The 20306-nt window shown below is 41.8% G+C and overlaps 1 protein-coding gene and 1 pseudogene across 11 annotated transcripts in view; one reads left to right on the top strand and one right to left on the bottom strand.

Annotated features, from left to right (window-relative positions):
- ERC2 (ELKS/RAB6-interacting/CAST family member 2) overlaps positions 1-20306 on the bottom strand; it is a 962565-nt gene that overhangs the window by 697524 nt on the left and 244735 nt on the right. The gene's annotated exons all lie outside the window — the stretch shown is intronic.
- LOC115858998 (adenylate kinase 2, mitochondrial pseudogene) lies at positions 311-1013 on the top strand (annotated as a pseudogene).

Below are 20306 nucleotides of genomic sequence, written 5' to 3'. Positions count from 1 at the left end.
ACAGACCTACCTCAGGAAACAAGAAAAATTTCATATAAACAATCTAACCTTATGCCTAAAGGAACTAGAAAAAGAACACACAACACCCAAAGTTAGTAGAAGGAAGGAAATAATAAAGGTCAGAGCAGAAGCAAATGAAATAGAGACTAAGAAAAACAGAAAAAAAATCAATAAAACTAAGAATTAGTTCTTAGAAAACATAAAATTGATAAAAATTGATAAACCTTTAGCCAGACTCATCAAGAAAAAAATGAAAGAGGCCCAAATAAATAAAATCGGAAGTGAAAGAGAGTGAGAGGCTTCGGCAGCCATGGCTCCCACCGTGCCCGCAGCCAAATGGGCCCAAGAGTGTCCTAAAGGCATCCGGTCAGTGCTGCTGGGGCCGCCCAGAGCCAGCAAGGGTACCCAGGCACCCAAATTCGCTGAAAGCTTCTGTGTCTGCAATTTGGCTTCTGGAGACGTTCTGAAGGCCATAGTGGCTTCCAGCTCAGAGCTGGGAAAAAAGCTGAAGGCAACTATGGATGCCAGGAAACTGGCGAGAGATGGAATGGTCGTGGAGTGCATTGAGAAAAATTTGGAGACCCCTCCATGCAAAAAATGGTTTTCTTCTAGAGGGCTTCCCTTGAACTGTGGGGCAGGCAGAAATGCTTGATGACCTCATGGAAAAGAGGAAACAGAAGCTTGATTCTGTGACTGAATTCAGCATTCCAGACTCTCTGCTGATCTGGAGAATCACAGGATGACAGATTCACCCCCAGAGTGGCCATTCCTACCACAAGGAGTTCAACTTCTCAAGGGAGCCCATGAAAGATGACATCACAGGGGAACCCTTGGTCCACCGATCAGATGATAATGAGAAGGCCTTAAAAATCTGCCTGGAGGCCTACCACACTCAGACAACCCCACTGGTTTACTACAGTAGACGGGGGATCCACTCTACCACTGATTCATCCCAGACCCCCGATGTCATGTCTGCAAGCATCCTAGCAGCCTTCTCCAAAGCTACATCCTAGTAACAGAAGGCCAAGGCTGCACCACTGCTCATCACTCCACGGCATGATCCCTGCTCTTAGATACTGGGCAGAGGGCAGGGGTGGTCAGGGTAAGGATGGAGAGGGAGGAGTGGTGAGGGGTCAAGAGGAGAATGGGAAGAGCAGCAGTGCTGTGGTGAAGCGATTTCTTTTACATGGAGTAGAAGTCTCAAAAAGTATAAGCAAAGGGAAAAATTAATTTTTTAAAACACTGACTGGAGGGTATAAATAGAAACAGGGAGAGGCAGTATTATTTCTAAGGAATCACGTTGTCATTTACTCCAGACTGGTGACAGTATTTTTTAAAGCCAGTGCCCTAAGACCTCAGCTTTTATGGGAACCTCATGCCAGCCCAGGAATGCAGGAAATCACACTGTTGTCCTGTCTGTCCTGTAGCTTGGAACAGGGCAGGAGTTAACTACTAACCCTGGCTCCCCATACCATGAGATCAAAAAGTCATCTCTCCATTTGAAAGAGATATGGAGTGTGTACATGGGAGCAGTGGCTCAGCACATCAGGTTTACTGGAGTCATGGGGCAGGTGGGGCAGCTGGTCTCACTCCCCTCCCAACTTATCACTGATTTACCAGCCCACCTGCTCTCGTGGGTAAGCTCTTGGCAGCCACCCAGCATATGCCACATTCCTACACTCTTGCCTTCCTCCACCCATGTCGTGTGAAAGAACCCTTTTTAATAAATAAGCAAGTGTCCTAAGCAACATTATCCAAAGACTGTCCTTTCCATCTTCAAATCCTGTGACTGGGATCACTCAACAGCACTGTGATGTATTATTTTCAATGAGGTGCCTTTCTTAACTATGTTAAAAGTTTGTTTAAAAAAAAAAAAAAAAGAAAGGAAGTAGGGAAGGGAGGGAGGGAGTGAGGAATGAAAGACAAGTTACAACCGACACCACAGAAATCCAAAGGATTAAGAGACTACTATGAACAGTCATATGCCGATAAAATGGATAACCTAGAAGAAGTGGATAAATTCCTAGAAACATACAATCTCCAAAGATGGCATCAGGAAGAAATAAAAAAATATGAACAGATTACCAGTAATGAAACTGAAATCAGTTACTTCTAAAACAAAATCCCAAGAAACAAAAGTCGGGACAAGACAGCTTCACAGGTGAATTCTACCAAGCATTTAAAGGTGAGCTGACACCTATCCTAGTCAGACTATTCCAAAAGATTAAGAGGAAGGAATGCTTCTGAACTCATTCTACAAGGCCAGCATCACTGTGACACCGAAGACAGACAAAGATTTTCACAAAGAAAGAAAATTATAGGCCAATATCACTGATGGACATAGATGCAAAAATCCTCAATGAAATATTAGCAAACAGAATTCAGCAGTGCATTAAAAGGATCATACACCATAATCAAGAGGGATTTATCCCAGGGATGCAACAATGGTTTAATATCCTCAAATTAATCAATGTGGTACACCACATTAACAAACTGAAGACTAAAAATCATATGATCATCTCAATAGATGCAGAAAAAACATGACAAAATTCAACATCTATTTATGGTAACAACTCTCAACAAAGTGGGTATAGAGGGAACATATCTCAATGTAAGAAAGTCTATATATGACAAACCCACAGCCAACATCATACTCAACAGAGAAAAGCTGAAAGCATTCCCTTTAATTGAGGAACAAGACAAGGATGCCCACTCTTGCCACTTTTATTCAACATAGTATCAGGAGTCTTAGTTAAGCAAGACACATAATACTGAAAATCCTAGCCACAGGAATCAGAAAAAGAAATAAAAGGAACCCAAATTACAAAGAAAGAAGTAAAACTGTCACCATTTACAGATGACATGATAATATATACAGAAAATCTTAAATCCAAAAAACTATGAGAACTAATAAATGAATTCAGTAAAATTGCAGGATACAAAATATATAGAAATCTGTTGCATTTGTATTCATTAACAAACTCTCAGAAGGAAAAAGTAATAAAACAACCTCGCTTACAATTTCATCAAAAAGAATAAAATACCTAGGAATAAACCTAGAAAAGGAGGTAAAAGATTTGTCCTTAGAAGACTGTAAGACAGGGATGAGAGAAATTGATTATGACTCAAGCAGATGGAAAGATATGCCACACTCATGGACTGTACTGAATATTGTTAAAATGACCATACTATTCAAGCAATCTACAGATTCAGTGCAATCCCTATCAAAATTCCAATGCATTTTTCAAAGAACTAGAACAAATAATCCTAAAATTTGTATGGAAACACAAAAGACCCTGAAGAGCCAAAGCAATCTTGAGAAAGAAGAACAAAGTTAGAAGTATCATGCTCCCTAATTGCAACCTACATCTACAAAGCTACAGTAATCAAAACAGTATCATACTGATACCAGAACAGACATGTAAATCAATGGAACACAATAGAGAGTGCAGAAATAAACCCATGCTTATATGGTCAATTAATTTATGACAAAGGAAGCAAAAGTATACAATGGGGAAAAGACAGCCTTGTGAATGATGTGGGGAAAACTGGACAGCTACATACAAACTAATCAAACTGGACTACTTTCTCACACCATATACAAAAATAAACTCAAAACGGATTGAAGGCTTAAATATAAGACCTGATATCATAAAACTCCAAGAGGAAAATATAAGCAGTACACTATTTGACATCTATCTTAGCAGTATTTTTTTTTTTTGCTTTGTCTCCTCAGACAAGGAAAACAAAAACAAAAATAAGCAAATAGGACTACATTAAACTAAATGCTTCTGCACAGAAAAGGACACTACCAAGAGAACATAAACGGGACCTCCCTGGTGGCCCAGTGGGTAAAACTCTATGCTCCCAATGCAGGGGGACCGGGTTCGATCCCTGTTTGGGGAACTAAGAGTTCACATGCATGCTGCAACTAAGAGTCTGCATGCCTCAACTAAGAAGCCCACATGCCACAACTAAAAAGCCGGCATGCGGGGGGTTCCAAGATAGCAGACGAGTAGGAGGACGGATGCATCAGGAATACATCTAAAGATGCAACAGTTCTCACAGGCAGAACACTAGCAGAAGACCCTGGACACCAGAAAGGACTATAAAGATCCCCACATAACTGGGTAGGACAAAAGAAAGAAGGGAGAAGGAGGAGGGGAGCAAGTGGGACAGGACCAGCACCATGGGGGGTGGAGGGGAGAAATGAAGCAGGGGAGAGATTTCCACATCCGGGGAAGCCCCCTCACCGACAGCAAAATAGGTTGGGACAGAAGGGAAACATTTGAGGCTGTCAGAGGAGGTTGAAGCAACCGATCTGTGGCAGATGAGCCACCACAGTCCTGCGTGCCCCAGGCAGGGATGTGTGTCCACCAGTGCACACAGGGGCTGGGAGCTGGTGCGTGGTGATTAGAGAGCAAACCTGGGGCGACGACTGCTACTGGCTGTGGGGAGATGGCCTGAGGGGACGGGAGGGAGGAAATCCACAACAGGGAATGCCTATGAAGGAAAACCAGACTGTGATGGAAGCAGGGCACTACTGCTGAGTCACACGGAGCCACCACTGTAGCCTCTGTCTCTCCACAAACCGGCACCTGCAGCCGGGCAATAAAAAAAGTCCTACCAGGGCTGATCTTCACGCATCTGCCGCTGGGCACTAAAAGAAACCCGGCCAGGGCTGGCCCTCGAATGCCTACCACCAGGCACTAGAAAAAGCCTAGCCAGGGCTGGCCTTCAGCAACTTCCACCAGGCACTAGAAAAGGCTCCCACTAGGGTCATATCTCTTCAGCCCATGGCCGCTGGCTTCCTTGCACACCTGGCACTGCCAGGGCTCCCATGATGCAAGGAGCCATACCACCTCCACACCCTGTCCTCACCAGGGCAGACCCAAGTGCTCCAAGGAAGCCTTGGTAACAAACTCCTGTGGGTGGCCCACATGCAGAGGTGGGGATAAAACCACAGACAAGCCCCAGGGGTGGGGTGACTAAGGAAGAGGAGCGAAAATCTTTCCATCAGTTGTACAACCTGCAGGTTAAATCCCCGTCATCAGCTAGGGAGACCCTGCGTGTACAGAATATCTGAGCGGACGAGTGTTCCCACAAATGAAAACAGTCTAACTCTAGCAGCCGTGGACTTTGGGGGCAAGCACATGTGGGAATAGGGCCAGATCAGAATCTAAGCTGTCTCCACAGGCCCACAGCAGATCCAGAGACCAGCCTAGGCACTGGAGGGCCTCGTGGGGAGGCAGAGGTGGGCTGTGGCTCACAGCAGGGGCAAGGACACTGACAGCTGAGACCCCAGGAAAACATTATTACTACTATTATGTTTTGATTTGTTCTGTTGCTAGTTCTGTTTTTTGGGGGTTTTTTTAATTTTTATTTTTACGTAGTCCTTGGGGATTTTTTTAAACATATTTTTTATCTTTTTATATATTTCTATTTTTACTTTGCTTTTCTGTTCTGTTTTTTCTTTTTTTAATATATTTTTAATCTTTTGTATTTCTATTTTTACTTTGCTTTTCTGTTGTCCTGTGGTTTTTTTCCCTTTTCCTTTTAATCACTTTTGTCTGTTTCTTCTGTTTTCGTTGCTTTATTCTTCAGCTGGCACTCTGCTTTGGTTTTGTTTTTTGTTCTCTGTTTTTGTTAGTTTTGTTTTTAATTGTTTGATTTCATTTTGGTGTTCTTTTGTCTGTGTGGTGTTCTCTTCTTGTTTGTTTTCTTTGGTTGTTTTTGTTTCTTTTGGGTATGTTTCTTTGTTTCTGTTCTTCAATCTTTGATTTTGCTTTTACCATTTGTCTGGGGTTTTGTTTGTCTTTTTTTTTCTTCTTCTTTAATCCCCTTTATTGCCATGACAAGTAGCTTGCAGGGTTGTGGCTTCCCGACCAGAAGTTGGGCCTGAGCCTCTGGGGTGGGAGCACTGAGTCCAGGATGCTGGACCACCAGAGAATTCCTGGCCCCAGAGAATATTAACAGTGAGAGCTCTCACAGAGGCCTCCATCCAAATCCAAGACCCAGTTCCACCCAACTGCCTGCAGCCCCCACCACTAGACACCTCATGCCAAACAACAAGCAAGACAGGAACACAAACCCACCCATCAGCAGACAGGCTGCCTAAAGTCATACTAAGCTCACAGAAAACCCAAAACACACCACCTGACATGGTCCTGCCCATCAGAAGGAAAAGACTCAACTCCACCCTCCAAAATGCAGGAACCAGTCCCTCCCACCTGGAAGCCTACACAAGTCACTGGACCAACTTCACTCACTGGGGGCAGAGACCAGAAGCAAGAGGAACTACGACCCTGCAGCCTGGGGAAAAGAGATCTCAAACACAGTAAGTTAGAAAAAATGAGAAGACACAGAAATATCTTGCAGATGAAGGAACAAGGTAAAAAACCCCAAAACCAAATAAATGAAGAGGAAATAGGCAATCTACCTGAAAAAGAATTCAGAGTAATGATAGTAAAGATGATCCAGAATCTCAGAAATAGAATGGAGGCACGGATGGAGAAGATGCACGAAATGTTTAACAAGGACCTAGAAGAACTAAAGAACAAACAATCAGTGATGAACAACACAATAAATGAAATGAAAAATACACTAGAAGGTATCAACAGCAGAATAACTAAGGCAGAAGAACGGATGAGTGAATTGGAAGATAGAATGGTGGAAATAACTGCCGAGGAGCACAATAAAGAAAAAAGGATGAAAAGAAATGAGGACAGTCTCAGAGACTTCTGGGACAACATTAAGTGCAGCAACATTCGAATTATAGGGGTCCCAGAAGAAGAAGAGAAAAAGAAAGGGACTGAGAAAATATGTGAAGAGATTATAATCAAAAACATCCTTAACAAGGGAAAGGAAATAGTCAATCAAGTCCAGGAAGCACAGAGAGTCCCATACAGGATAAACCCAAGGAGAAACACACCAAGACACATATTAATCAAACTAACAAAAACTAAACACAAAGAAAAAATATTAAAAGCAGCAAGGGAAAAACAAGAAATAACATACAAGGGAATTCTCATAAGGTCAACAGCTGATCTTTCAGCAGAAACTCTGCAAGCCAGAAGGGAGTGCAGGATATATTAAAAGTGCTGAAAGGGAAAAAACTACAACCAAGATTATTCTACCCAGCAAGGATCTCATTCAGATTTGATGGAGAAATCAAAAGCTTTTCAATCAAGCAAAAATTAAGAGAATTCAGCACCACCAAACCAGCTTTACAACAAATGCTAAAGGAACTTCTCTAGGCAGGAAACACAAGAGAAGGAAAAGACATACAGAAACAAACCCCAAACAATTCAGAATATGGTAATAAGAACACACATATCAGTAATTACCTTAAACGTAAATGGATTAAATGCTCCAACCAAAAGACACAGACTGGCTGAATGGATACAAAAACAAGACCTGTATATATCCTGTCTACAAGAGACCCACCTCAGGCCTAGGGACACATACAGACTGAAAGTGGTGGGATGGAAAAAGATATTCCACGCAAATGGAAATCAAAACAACACTGGACTAGCAATTCCCATATCAGACAAAATAGACTTTAAAGAATGTTACAAGACACAAGGAAGGACACTACATAATGATTAAGGCATCAGTCCAAGAGGAAGACATAACAATTGTAAATATTTATTCACCCAGCATAGGAGCACCTGAATACATAAGGCAAATACTAACAGCCATAAAAGGGGAAATCAACAGTAACACAATTATAGTGGGGGACTTTAACACCCCACTTACACCAATGGATAGATCAGACAAAAAATTAATAAGGAAACACAAGCCTTAAATGACACATTAGACCAGATGGACTTAACTGGTATCTTTAGGACATTCCATCCGAAAACAGCAGAATACACTTTCTTCTCAAGTGCACATGGAACATTCTCCAGGACAGATCATATTTTGGGCCACAAATAAAGCCTCAGTAAATTTAAGAAAACTGAAATCGTATCAAGCATCTTTTCTGACCACAATGCTATGAGATTAGATGCCAATTACAGGGGGAAAAAACCTGTAGAAAACACAAACACATGGAGGCTAAACCATATGCTACAAGATAACCAAGAGATCACTGAAAAAATCAAAGAGGAAATCAAAAAAATACAGAAACAAATGACAACAAAAATACTATGACCCAAAACCTATGTGATGCAGCAAAAGCAGTTCTAAGAGGGAAATTTATAGCAATACAATCTTACCTCAAGAAACAAAAAAATTCTCAAACAACCTAACCTTACACCTAAAGCAATAAGAGAAAGAAGAGCAACAACAACAAAAAAAACCCAAAGTTAGTAGAAGAAAAGGAATCATACAGACCAGAGCAGAAACTAATGAAAAACAAATGAAGAAAACAATAGCAAAGATCAATAAAACTAAAAGGTGGTTCTTTGAGAAGATAAACAAAATTGATAAACCATTAGCCAGACTCATCAAGAAAAAAAGGGAGAAGACTCAAATTAATAAAATTAGAAATGAAAAAGGAGAAGTTACAACTGACACCGCAGAAATACAAAGGATCATAAGAGACTACTATAAGCAACTATATGCCAATAAGATGGACAACCTGGAAGAAATGGACAAATTCTTAGAAAAGTACAACCTTCCAAGACTGAACCAGGAAGAAATAGAAAATATGAAGAGACCAATCACAAGCACTGAAATTGAAACTGTGATTAAAAATCTTCCAACAAACAAAAGCCCAGGACCAGATGGATTCACAGGCGAATTCTATCAAACATTTAAAGAAGAGCTAACACCTATCCTTGTCAAACTCTTCCAAAAAATTGCAGAGGGAAGAACACTCCCAAACTCATTCTACGAGGCCACCATCACCCTGATACCAAAACCAAAAATATCAAGAAAAAAAGAAAACAGTGCACACCAATGTCACTGATGAACATAGATGCAAAAGTCCTCAACAAAATACTAGCAAACAGAATCCAACAACACATTAAAAGGATCATACACCATGACCAAGTGGGATTTATCCCAGGGATGCAAAGATTCTTCATTACATGCAAATAAATCAATGTGATACACCATATGAACAAACTGCAGGATAAAAACCATATGATAATCTCAGTAGCTGGAAAAGCTTTTGACAAAATTCACACCCATCTATGATAAAAAAAACTCTCCAGAAAGTAGGCATAGAGGGAACCTACTTCAACACAATAAAGGCCAAATATGACAAACCCACAGCAAACATCATTCTCAATGGTGGAAAACTGAAACCATTTCCTGTAATATCAGAACAAAACAAGGGTCCCACTCTCATCACTATTATTCAACATAGTTTTGGAAGTCCTAGCCATGGCAATCAGAGAAAAAAAAGAAATAAAAGGAATACAAATTGGAAAAGAAGTAAAACAGTCACTGTTTGCATATGACATGATACTATACATAGAAAATCCTAAAGATGAACCAGAAAATTACTAGAGCTAATCAATGAATTTGGTGAAGTAGCAGGATACATAATTAATGCACAGAAATCTCTCACATTCACATACACTAACAACGAAAGATCAGAAAGAGAAATTAAGAATCCCAGTTATCACTGCAACCAAAAGAATAAAATACCTAGTAATAACCTACCTAAGGAGGCAAAAGACCTCTATTCAGAAAACTGTAAGACACTGATGAAAGAAATAAAAGATGACACAAACAGATGGAGAGATATACCACGTTCTTGGATTGGAAGAATCAATATTGTGAAAATGACTATACTACCCAAAGTAATCTACAGGTTCAATGCAATCCTATCAAATTACCAATGGCATTTTTCACAGAACTAGAACAAAAAATTTACAAATTGTATGGAAACACAAAAGACCCCAAATAACCAAAGCCATCTTGAGAAAGAAAAATGGAGCTGGAGGAATCTGGCTCCCTGACTTCAGACTATACTACAAAGCTACAGTAATCAAGACAATATGGTACTGGCACAAAAGCAGAAATACAGATCAATGGAACAGGACAGAAAGCCCAGAGATAAAACCACGCACATACAGTCACCTTATCTTTGACAAAAGAGGCAAGAATATACAATGGAGAAAACACAGCCTCTTCAATGAATGGTGCTGGGAAAACTGGATAGCTACATGTAAAATAATGAAATTAGAACACTTCCTAATACCAAAACAAAACTCAAAAATAAACTCAAAATGGATTAAAGATCTAAATGTAAGGCCAGACACTATAAAACTCTTAGAAGAAAACATAGGAAGAACACTCTTTGACATAAATCTCAGCAAGATCCTTTTTGACCCACCTCGTAGGGTAATGAAAATAAAAACAAAAATAAATAAATGGGACCTAATGAAACTTAAAAGCTTTTGCACGCAAAGGAAACCATAAACAAGACAAAAAGACAACCCTCAGAATGGGAGAAAATATTTGCAAACGAAGCAACAGAGAAAGGATTAATCTCCAAAATATACAAGAAGCTCATGCAGTCAATAACAAAAAAAACAAACAACCCAATCAAAAAATGGGCAGAATGGAACTCCCTGGTGGCACAGTGGTTAAGAATCTGCCTGCCAATGCAGGGGACATGGGTTTGATCCCTGGTCCGGGACGATCCCACATGCCACGGAGTAACTAAGCCTGTGTGTCACACTACTGAGCCTGAGCTCTAGAGCCCGTGAGCCACAACTATTGACCTCGCATGCCACAACTACTGAAGCTCACACGCCTAGAGCCCATGCTCCACAACAAGAGAAGTCACCACAGTGAAGAGTAGCCCCCACTCGACTCAACTAGAGAAAGCCTGCACGCAGCAACGAAGACCCAATGCAGCCAAAACTGAAAATAAGTAAATAAAAAAAAATTTTTTAAAAGGCAGAAGACCTAAATAGACACTTCTCCAAAGAAGACCTAGAGATGGCCAACAAACATATGAAAAGATGTTCAACATCACTAATTGTTAGAGAAATGCAAATCAAAATTACCATGAGGCATCACCTCATACCAGTCAGAATGGCCATCATCAAAAAATCTACAAACAGTAAGTGCTGGAGACAGTGTGGAAAAAATGGAACCCTCTTGCACTGTTGGTGGGAATGTAAATTGATTCAGCCATTGTGGAGAATAGTATGGAGGTTCCTTAAAAAACTAAAAACAGAACTACGTTATGACCCAGCAATCCCACTACTGGGCATTATACCCTGAGAAAAACATAATTCAAAAAGATACATGTACTACAATTGTTCACTGCAGCACTATTTACAATAGCCAGGACATGGCAGCAACCTAAATATCCATCGACAGATGGATGGATAAAGAAGATGTGGCACATGTATACAGTGGAATATTACTCAGCCATGAAGAGGAATGAAATTGAGTTATTTGTAGTGAGATGGATGGAACTAGAGTCTGTCATACAGAGTGAAGTAAGTCAGAAGGAGAAAAACAAATACTGTATGCTAACACATATATATGGAATCTAAAATAATGGTACTGATCAACCTAGTGGCAGGGCAGCAATAAAGACACAGGCATAGAGAATGGACTTGAGGACACAGGGGCAGAAGAGGAATCTGGGAGAAGTGAGAGAGTAGCACTGACATATATACACTACCAAATGTAAAATAGAGAACTAGTGGGAGCAACTGCATAGCACAGGGAGATCAGCTCGGTGCTTCGTGACCACCTAGAGGGGTGGGATAGGGAGGGTGGGAGGGAGGCTCAAGAGGGAGGGGATATGGGGATATATATACGTATAGCTAATTTACTTTGTTGTACAGCAGAAACTAACACAACATTGTAAAGCAATTATACTTCAATAAATATGTGAAAAAAAAAGACACACACACCCCAATGTTCATTGAAGTCCTATTTACAACAACTAGGACATGGAAACAACCTATATGTCCATTAACAGAGGAATGGATAAAGAAGATGTGATACATATATACAATAGAATATTACTCAGCCATAAAAATGGAATGAAATTGTGTCATTTGTAGTGAGGTGGATGGACCTAGAATCTGTCAGAGTGAAGTAAGCCAGAAAAAGGAAAAACAAATATCGTATATTAACGCATATATATGGAATCTAGAAAAATTATACTGATGAACCTATTTGCAGTGCAGGAGAAGAGGCACAGATGTAGAGAATGGAGTTGTGGACACAGGGTGGGAAGGAGAGGGTGGGATGAACTGAGAGAGTAGTACTGACATATATACGCTATCATGTGTAAAATAGTAGCTAGTGGGAAGCTGCTGTATAGCACAGGGAGCTCAGCTCGGTGCTCTGTGATGACCTAGAGAGGTGGGATGGGTGGGAGGCTCCAGAGGGAGGGGATATATGTACACATAGAGCTGATTCACTCTGTTCTGTTAGCAGAAACTAACACAGTATTGTAAAACAATTATACTCTAATTAAAAAAAAAAAAGCCCACATGCTGCAGTGAAGATCCCATGTGCCCCAACTAAGACCCAGCACAGCCAAAATAAATAATACATAAACAAATAACTATTAAAAAAAAAAAGAAAACATAAAGGCTGCCTACTGAATGGGAGAAGATATTTGCACATGATATATCTGATAAGGGATTAATATCCAAAATATACAAAGAACTCGTACAATCCAACATCAAAAAACAACCTGATTTAAAACTGGGCAGAGGACCTGAATAGACGTTTTTCCAAAGAAGACAGGCAGATGGCCAACAGACACATGAAAAGATACTCAACATCACTAACCATCAGAGAAATACAAATCAAAACCACAAGGAGGTATCACCTCACTCCTGTCAAAATGGCTATCAACAAAAAGAAAACAAATAACAAGCATTGGTGAGAATGTGAAGAAAAGGAAACCCTTGTGCACTGTTGGTGGAATTGTAAACGGATGCATCCACTGTGGAAAACGATATGGAGGTCCCTCAAAAAATTAAAAATAGAACTGCCATGTGATCCAGCAATTTTACTTTTGGATATTTACCCCCCCACACACACAAAAAGCAAAAACACTAATTCAAAAAGATATATACATCCCAATGTTCACCGCAACTTTATTTACAATAGTCAGGATATGAAAGCAACCTGCGTCCATCAATAGATGAATGGATAAAGAAGATGTGGTATAAATATACAATGAAATGTTAGCCAAAAAAAGTGACATCTTGCCATCTGCAACAACATGGATGGACCCGGAAGGTATTGTGCTAAGTGAAATAAGTCATACAGAGATGATCTCGTACGATCTCACTTATATGTGCAATCCAAAAAACAAAGCAAACGAAAAGAGACATAGGTACAGAGAATATGGTTGCCAGAGGGGAGGTGGGTAGGAGAAGTGAAACAGGTGAAGGGAATTAAAAAGCATAGACCTCCAGCTATAAAATAAGTCACAGGGACAGAGCACACAGCAAAAGGAATATGATCAATAATACTGTAATAGCTTTGTATGAGGACGGATGCTTACCAGATTTATTGTGGTGATCATTTCATAGTGTATGCAAATGTCAACTTACTATGTAGTACACCTGAAACCGAATATCATATTGTGCTATATCTTATTTTTTTAAAAAAGAAAGAAAATTAAGCCTAAGCCCGCAGGAGCTCTGGGGAGTCCCCTCTGCCCCAGAATTTACCCCACTTGACTCCAGGAAGCTGAGCTTCTGTAACTCTGCTCTAGTCACTGCATGGGGGCTACCTGGACACTTCTGGACAGGAGGAAGTATGGCAACTCTAACCACATGAAGGCACACCTCTAGGAAAGATCACAGGTATGAGTCTTGGCAGCAGCACCCACAGCTACTGGAAGATGGGCACACCTGCCCAGTAAATGGGAGGCCAGGGGGTCTGAGCCAGGCAGAATTAGCATCTGCTATAGTCCATGATTCAGAGGTCGTGCACAGAACTCCAGCTTTGGTGTGAACCAGCACAGAGTGAGTAGGGCTGGATTCCATTTCTTCTATTTTAGATAACTGGCTTTAAAACTTTCATTTTAACAGTACAAGTTTTTTTTGTTCCCAAACAAAATTCTACATCACACACAGATGATAAAATTGAGCATCTAGTATGTTTCAGACAGTGTGACAGATCCTAGAGACAGGGAGGAAGTAAAACAGATTTGTCCCTGCCATCATGAGGCTTACTGTCTGGTAAGAGAGGCAGAAGAAATATGAAAAGAAACAAACTAAAAACCGCAAATATATACAGAAGGTAAGTGCTGTACCAACAACAGCAATAAATGGATGCTGAGATGGAGATAATGGGGGAGGGAAATTTACGATCCAGAGCCATGCTGAACATGTGGTCAAATTTCTAATTCTTTAGCTCTGAACTGTAGTATCAGTTAAGGTACTTTATTTTTCCCTGTTACCATCTCCCTTAAATTTCTTTTTTTTAAAAACATCTTTATTGGAGTATAATTGCTTTACAATGGTGTGTTAGTTTCTGCTTTATAACAAAGTGAATCAGCTATACATATACATATATTCCCAAATATCCTCCCTCTTGCGTCTCCCTCCCACCCTCCCTATCCCACCCCTCTAGGTGGTCACAAAGCACCGAGCTGATCTCCCTGTGCTATGCGGCTGCTTCCCACTAGCCACCCCTTAACTTTAATCTAGTGATCAGGGAAGAACTCCCACAGTGGGAAACATTCAAGCTAAGACCTGGAGGATGAGCAGGAGCCAGCCATGCAAACACCTGTTGGGAGAGTGTTTCAAGAAGAGAACAAAGAAGTGGAAGAAAGTGGATCTATTGTGACTGATGGGGTGGGAGGAGAGGAAAGGCCTGGAGCCCACCCACTCCATTGCAGGGATCCCTAAAGCACCTTCTGGGAACTCCAGGCCACCTTAAAATGTCATTTGAGAGCCATAATTCTGGGTATCATACTTCTGGTCACAGATTCTAAAACTGGATTGAAGAAAGTCACTGGCTTTCTGTCCAGTTACCCTCAGGGACCACCCAACCATCATTCCACATTCTTGGATCTTTATACACTTTTTGTCATGTCCCTTTCTTTCTCAAGTACTTGAAGAAGGCGTGGGGGAGGGAGGGCCTGGCTTGCTTCACAGCTCTAACCAGAGGGCCCATTTTAGAGATGCCAGCAGGGGATGGCATATGAATCAACAGCGTGTTCCCTGCACACCCCCACGGTCCAGATGGCTGCATGTCACAGGAGGAGAGGGCGGCTCCTCCGCAGAAGACTTCCCTGGCTGGAAACACACGCCATACTTTGGACCACGAAGGGAACACACTGTGGTAGTGGTGGTGACATTTTTACAAGAAAAGGACACAGTATTTCTTTTGCAACATTTTCATTTCAAACACCCATCTGTAGTAAAACCTTATAGTGTAAGATATTGAGGGCTCATAGAATCGGAAAGCACCATAGGAACTAGCTGCTGCAGCTTCTCACTCACAGTGTGAATCTCTTCCTATCCCTGATGTGGGTCACTGAGCTGAAGTTTGAAATTTTTACATCTGGGCAGTCACAACTCCACGAAGCAACTCTGAGAGTTGGTAAGTTTTCTTTACATATGTTAACTCAAAATCTGCTCCCTCTGACTCTCCTCCATCTGGTGTGGTTCTTCATTACACAGAATTTAATAACACCCATGCTGGCCATTCATCGAGCTCTTGACATTTCCCAAGCACTGTGCTAAGTACATGACATAAAATACCTCATCTCACCCTCAACCCAAACTTGGGAGATAAGCACAAATCTTATCCTCACTTGTCATGAGGAAACACAAGCCTCAGAGAGGATAATGGAGCAACCCAAGATCAGACCACTGAGAAGCAAAGCTGAGATTCTGACCCACAGCTATGATTCTTTAAAAGCTCAGCCAACTCTTGACATGCAACTTCCACAGAACAAATCTAGCTCCTTTTCATAAGAAGGCACCCCAAGTAAGGGAAGCCAGGCCACGTCTATCTCTTATGGAATTTTCTTCGCTACCTGAAATATCTCCAGGTCCTTTGGCCATTCTTGGTAGAACGTAAGAGCCCAAATAAGAACCACCCTGATGACCCTTCCCCGGAAAAGCTCCAGCTTCTAATCTCATTCCTAAAACATGGTGCCAAGAACTGGCCATTCCACACGCAAGCAATCTGACAATGGCAGAGTCCATCCAGCCTTACCCATCTTCTAAAGCAGCCAAAAATCAGTCAGCCATTTCAGCCACTGTGAGCTGTTTTGCATCAAGCAAAGATGCTCCTGAATCAGAAATGGTGTGACACTGTCCCATGTGGGACAAGGTAGGCTCACATGAATGAGCCCAGGGCCAATTCCCCCCACCCCCAAGAGAAGTGCCCTAGATACAGGGGTTCCTTGGCTTCCCCTGTGGGACTTGCAAACATTCGGCTTTCAGGCATCACAGATGGAGCCTTTTAAACCACCATGCATGCACTCCATCAGAATTTTAGGGTTTCAGATGGTGAACAAAACCTGTTGGTGCTGCTTGCAAGTCAACCCTAAATCTGCTCCAAATCCTCACCATCTAGTCTTTCTCTGCAGCAGATTCTGTGCAACTCTAGAATGTTTTATTGCATTTGCCTTCGTTATTGTATTAAAACTAGTGGAAAACTGAAACAAAAGGACTGACGTAAGTGACAACAAGCACAAATCAAAGAACTGAGGCAGGTGGCACTCGTGCACATCTCAAAATGGCTCATCTCTAGCGTGAATCTGACACTTTAGCCAGGCAACTCCCTTTCAAGTATGAGGCTGAGTAACAAAATTATTAATACTGCCAGAGATTCCTAATGACTGTACCTGAAAAAAAAATTTTGAGATTTTAGAATTTTTTTCATATCTCTAAGAAGAGTAGTCTCTTCCTCCTGTAAAACATATAAATAACTGATTTTTGGACATCTGATTTGCAAACACTTCAGGCTTTACCACCAACCAGCTGTAAAACCTCAGATAGGATGGAGACCTCTCTGTGCCTCATGGCCTCATCTATAAATGCGAACAAGAACTGCACCTGTCCCATTTGTTACAAGGATGAAATAAGCTAACAAGTATAAAGCCAGTATGCAGTGGTGCCTAGAAGGGTACCTGGAACGTAGTTCAATAAATGTTGGCTATTTAACATTTATTTAATGGTGCGACCCACTCCTCATGACCATCTGGAGTTCGGAGGGCATTAGGACAAGCCAATGCAGGAAGGGCAGGAAAGGCAGGAAGCTGGAAAAGGGGCATGCACCCTGGGAGGGGACAGAAATGGTCACAAGAATAGGATGCCCCCAAGATGGCAGATGGTCCCTTTGGAAAAGTGTAACAGGTGAGAAGCAGCCTAGGCAGAAAGGCAATGATGGGTCACATGTGGAGTTCATTCACAGGCAGAGCTGGTAAATGGGAGGCCGTTGCAGAGGGCTTGTTGAGCAAGCTGGCAGCAAGGTGAAACCAACAAGCAAGCTGTACTCCTCAGGAGGTCCAGAGGAAAAAAACCAGGGCCCAGTCTAAGAGCTACACAGCAAACTGTCTGAGGGCACACTGAGTAGTTACCTAACCCCTAGCACACAGCACACCCTCTAGCACATGGCCCAAACAAGAGCACCTAACATCCATTACCAAGCACCTCTCTCACACAGCCCTCAACCACAACTCCCCGAAGTCCTGTGATTATCCTCACTTTACAGATGAGGGGTCTAAGGCCCAGAGAGATAAAATGACCAGGCTAAGTGCTCAGATAAGGGAGAGACAGATGGATGGGTAGATGAAGTAAATTGACAACATGGTCTCAAACCTAAGGCAGAAGCCATTTCCCAGAAAGAAGCTACACATCACCCTCTGATTTCATGCCCCACCATAACCGCCCCAATATCCTGCCATTACGGTCACATTCATCCATCCACACTCCTCCCAACATAGTCCCCAGGTTGTCCTTTCTATCATACACCCTTCATTCATTGCAGTCTCTCAAAGGCAGAGTTCAAATCCCATGTACTGCAGGAGGCTACACACACACACACACACACACACACACACACGTATTAATTCTTCCTTCTTGTCCTGCACTTTGCTTTTATTTCCATTAGAACGCAGATAACAATAGCTAACATTTTAGAGTAGTTTCCATGTACTAGGTACTGTGCTAAACTGTACATGTTCTGTATCCTTCAATCTTCAGAATTTTTTCCATTTCACAGGCAAGGAAACCGAGGAACTGAGTGGCCTACAATAATACTGTTCAGATTCAATTCCTTGCCTGTGCTCTTAGCCATTATTACCTAGCTCTCTGCAATATTCTTTCTGCATGTGTAAGTATATGTCTTCCGGGGGGGCCTGGGAAAGTGGAGAAGGTGGCCCCCCAATCCCCAACATAACTCCACAGTGCCTGCCCACTGCTGATACCCACCACTGTTTGCTAAGTCTAGTTGACTTCCTTAACTTGGGGAGTTCAAGGAAGCTGGATCATCGGGAACTATTTCGATAACTGAGGAAATGGGGGCTGGCAGAGAAGGGGGGCCATGAGCACGGAGAGGAGAGGGGCAATGTGAGGGACGAGCAAGCCACAAAGACGTGTCCAGAAAAAAACAACAGCTGCTGTTTACTGAACCCCTACTTGGGCAGGCCCCCTGCCAACTGCTGACAGGCATTACTGCATTTCTAATCCTCACACGGTAACCCGCATTATTCCCACTGTAAAATGCAGATCTGGAAACTGAGGCACTCACCTGAAGTACCCAGCTTGGAGCAAAGGAGACAGGCCTTGAACTGACACTTAACTCTGATGTCCGCATGTCCCACTACAGCTGGTAAGCAGCTTTGGGTGGAGGGGGCGTACATTTAAAAAAGAAATGCTGATCATAAGAGCCACCGCCAAAAGTGCGGAGTGGTTTTGGGAGGGTTTGGTTGGGGGGGTGAGGGCGGGGTTCACATAATGCTTGGGGAAAAAGTGAAATTTACCTGTAATCCCAGTATCCCAGAGATGAATGCCATCAACAGTCTGCCATAAACTTGCTTTCCAGACCTGTTCTCCATGAATGTGTATAAATGTGATATGTTGGGGGGGGGGGGCCGTGTGTTCTCTTTAATTAAAACAGGACAGTACTATACATTGTGGGAAACAGCAGAAAAAGGTGAAGTATATTAAAAATACAGCCCATCCTCAAAGGAGTCTAGACAACCACATCCAGTCAGGCAGTTCCCATCTAAATTCACTGCTGAGTGACAAGACAGATGACTTCCCTCCTTCCTTAAGACTAAAACTTCTTGAGATCAGTTATTGAGAAGATATAATGGAAGTTGAATAAACTGCTCTAAAACAATCAAGCTGTCCACAAAGACACAATTGGAGTTTCGCTTCTAAAAACTGTACTGGTATAATTTTCCTGTTGGCCATTCCCTTGAAATAATAATTGAACTAGTGAGTCCATTCCTCATAAACACTTTCATCATCTTTGGCTTGACGACGCCTAGCTACCAAGCCACAGATAAAAGTTTCTTCAAGATAGTAAATCATGAGCCATATGTTAGAAATTACCCTTCCTCCCCTATAAATGGGACTATACCCCCCACCCTTTGTCCTTTCCAAAACAGTGGAAGGGATTTTTGGCAGCCAGACTCACATTAGAATCCCTGGGAATAACACTGCTAATCCCCAACACGACACTTTGAAGCCTTCAGAGTCATATTTCACAATGGTATTTTCACAATGTCTGTGGAGATCATGTTTATAAAAACAGATTCAAAACAATGAAAAAGGATAACTGGAAACTGAGCTCCAGTCACCTATGTGAGAAAAGCTCTTGGCGTTGGCTGTGCCTGTGCCTGAGACAAGCATCGTCATGAGAGAGGGCACAAGGTCATGATGGAAATCCCAGCTCTGTAGACTAATGGCCTGGATTCAGATCCTGGCTCCACTAATCTCCAGCTCCATGACCTTGACCAAGTAACTTAACCTCTCTGTGTCTCAGCTTCAGTATCTGTAAAATAGGAATGGTAATAGTACTTGCTTCACATGGTTATTAGAATTAAATGCAATAATACGAAAGCTTCTAAACTTTTTGATTGCAATTTTCTGAAATACACTTTAGTATAGGCTTCCTACTACAGGAAGCAACTTGAGTGATAAGTTGAGTCAAGGTTTCTAGAGGCCATGCCTGGAAGTGGTATATTCACTTTTGCTCTTGTTCCATTGGCCAAAACTTAGTCACATGGCCAAACATGTAAGGGCATCTGGGAAATGCAGTCCAGCTGTGTACCCATGAAGAAATGGGGAATGCAATGCTGGTGGCAACAGCAGTTTATAACAACATGGATTTAACAGAAAGTTTCATGAAACAATTCCTCTACTTACTAAACATGAGAAACTCTG

Source organism: Globicephala melas, chromosome 11, assembly GCF_963455315.2.
Source record: "Globicephala melas chromosome 11, mGloMel1.2, whole genome shotgun sequence".
In the NCBI taxonomy this organism is placed as follows: Eukaryota; Metazoa; Chordata; class Mammalia; order Artiodactyla; family Delphinidae; genus Globicephala; species Globicephala melas.
The sequence above is the reverse complement of the archived record's forward strand: the minus strand, read 5'-3'. Positions and strand labels throughout refer to the sequence as shown.